At 36.8% G+C, this 3,064-nt stretch overlaps 1 long non-coding RNA gene across 1 annotated transcript; it reads right to left on the bottom strand.

Moving 5' to 3' along the window:
- Positions 1-374: 374 nt before the first annotated feature.
- LOC149827860 (uncharacterized) lies at positions 375-1,580 on the bottom strand. Its single transcript, XR_016434577.1, has 2 exons — positions 1,408-1,580; positions 375-585 (listed from the first exon to the last, which is right to left on the bottom strand). It is a non-coding gene; the product is annotated as an uncharacterized LOC149827860 (long non-coding RNA).
- Positions 1,581-3,064: the final 1,484 nt, after the last annotated feature.

Below are 3,064 nucleotides of genomic sequence, written 5' to 3' on the forward strand. Positions count from 1 at the left end.
ACCATGTTAGCGACGGATTAGCGACAACGCGGTGACAGTATGCTTACGTCGCGAATATTTCGACGCTAACTGGCGACGGAATAATTCCGTCGCCAAGTCCGTCGCTAATTGCGACGGAATAACGAGCGCTATATTCCGTCGTCAATCCGCCGGTACTAAACGGCGACCACGGCGTGGCGACGGATTTAATTCCGTCGCTAAGCCGTCGCTAGATTAATATGAATAGCGACGGAATCATCCGTCGCTAATCCGTCGCAAAAACGAAAAAAAATCAAAAAAAATTTATTTAAAAATTAATTACGGAGAACTGTACAATTTATATTTCCTGTACAATTTATATTTCCTGTAAATAAAAAACAAACCACACAAAAAAATTCATATAACAAGTATCTATAATAATTAATCGTTCCACCTTAAAACTAAGAAGTTTAATTATTTACAATTCAACAATTACAATTAGGAAAAATAAAAAAAATAGAACTTCTTCAACACAGTCCTCTAATCATCGCCAAGATTTTGTGCGTCTTCTTGTTCATTGTCTTTATCTGTCCCTTCAGCTCCACTACCCTGATTATCGCTAGCAGCCTACACAAGAAAAGAACAGTCAGTATTGATAAACAAAATATAATGAAATAAATTACACACTATATGTGATTCTATCATGTGCTCATGTGTGATCTAAGGCAATAAAAAAACTCTATATGTGATTCTATCATGCTCATATGTGTGCTAAGGCAGTCAAAAAATTGAATATGTGATTATAGCATGTTCATATGTGTTCTAAGGCATATAAAAAAACTCTATATGTGATTCTACCATGCTCAGATGTGCTTTAAGGCAGGCAAAAAACTATATATGTGATTCGATCATGCTCGTATGTGTGCTAAGGCAGTAAAAAAATTGAATATGTGAATATAGCATGCTCATATGTGCTCTAAGGCAGGCAAAGCCAAAAATTTTATATGTGATTCTATCATAAATGATATATAACATGTTCATATGTGTTCTAAGGCAGTTAAAAAACTCTATATGTTATTATAGCATGTTCATATGTGTGCTAAGGCAGTCAAAAAACAGAATATGTGATTATAATATGCTCATATGTGTTCTTAGGCAGTAAAAAAACTGAATATGTGATTATAGCATGCTTATGTGTTTTAATGCAATCAAAAAAACTTTATATGTGATTCTATCATGCTCATATGTGCTCTAAGACAGACAAAAAGTTAAATATATATATATGTGATTCTATCATGCTCATATGTGTGCTAAGGCAGTAAAATAATTGAATATGTGATTATAGCATGTTCATATGTGTTCTAAGGCATCTAGAAAAACTCTATATGTGATTCTACCATGCTCAGATGTGCTTTAAGATAGTCAAAAAAACTATATATGTGATTATACCTGAGAGGGACCTGGAATCAAAGATCCCCTATCCTGAACAGCGGCCTTGATCTCATTTCGGAGAAAGGGGGCGACGGTGTATTGGAAGTAGTTATTCAGTGATTCATTAATGATCTCGCGTACATCATCACCGGAAAGAATAGTCGGCTGCTTGGAGCTTATGTCGGCGCAAGAAGTTGGTGAGCCGTAACTGGAAGAACCAATAACTGGTGAAATGTTCATATTACTCCCAAACCCGAACACGCGACCTTTTTTGGGTTCACCTGCTGCAGTCACCCATGCTGTAGGATCAAATGATGGATGCTGAGTAGCGTCTTCACCATATCGCTCTACCATTTGTTGCTCATATGCCTCCTACAAAATAATGTTTAAAGTATTCATTAATAATTAATGATAACATTATGATGACTTGCATATATATTGCAATGATTATTAATAGAATTAATACATACCGTTGTCGTTCTCGCCTTCTCTGATACGAAGACTCCCGTGGTCTTCCGTTTATGTGTTTCTACAAACACATCCTTATATGGTACACTGCCTCCTTTTTCTGCTTCCTGCGAAGTTAAATGACAAAAGATTTAGTACACAAATTTGCAACTATACTTATAAAATTAATATTATATATTGATGAGTTACCATTTTCTTTAGGTGGCTCCCAAATGTCTTAGATCCACTTGTGTGTAGATGGGCTTCGGGCATCTTCGATCGATTTTGTGAAGCCTTCGCAGAGCGATTTTTAAATGCATCTCCCGCCCACATATCGCACATTTCATCCCAGTAATCTCTCCTGATAGTAATAGGACCATGGCCCTTCCACAGTAATGGATCATCTACTACGCCAGATGCTTTTTTTGCTGCAGTCTTCATAGTGTGCAGCATGTCTGCAAATCGATTGGCAGCCACCTTCTGCCACACCTTCCTTGCATCATTTTCTTCCACCGTAGTTGCAAAGCGATTCGAAGCCTACAAATATTTTCAGAAAGTTAGTAGACATTGCTTAAATAAATTAAATATGAAACACATTAACTATGAGGAACAACTGTATACCATGAATGAGGACCACAATCTGTCTAATACCTCCTTTGGGTACTCTTTCCATTGAGCAACTGGTCCTGGTAGATGTTGAAGAAGTGAATTCCTAATCTCCCGTACTACTTCTTGTGGCTCAAACCTCGTGCTGCACATGAATTGTTACACAGTAAATATCAATATAAAATATTTAAAAGATATGCAATAATTGAAAACAAAATACTTACGGTCGATTATCGATATACACTATTCGAATGAGTCTTCTTGTGCCAGCCTGTGAAGACCCTGTTTCCTGTGTTGGCTGTTGACTTGTGCGATCAACTGGTGTAGGTGGGTCGTGTACAGGCGCAACATCATCTGTAAAAAAATACACACCAAGTTCTCAGAATGTGCATTTGAACTAATCAAGCATCTAATTAGTTATATGATATACCTATCACAGGAGCCCGTGAAGATGAAGGTTGAGCCTGTCTACTACTGGATGAGCGACCACTATAACCTCCACGAACCATATTCTAACAAATAACATATGTCATACAATACATTCAAATAATTCACATCAAGTATTACAATGCATTCAAGTCATTCACATCAAGCATTGCAATGCATTCAAATAATTCAAATC

The sequence above is a fragment of the Nuphar pumila genome, chromosome 10 (assembly GCF_984573655.1).
Source record: "Nuphar pumila chromosome 10, dmNupPumi1.hap1.1, whole genome shotgun sequence".
NCBI classification, from domain to species: Eukaryota; Viridiplantae; Streptophyta; class Magnoliopsida; order Nymphaeales; family Nymphaeaceae; genus Nuphar; species Nuphar pumila.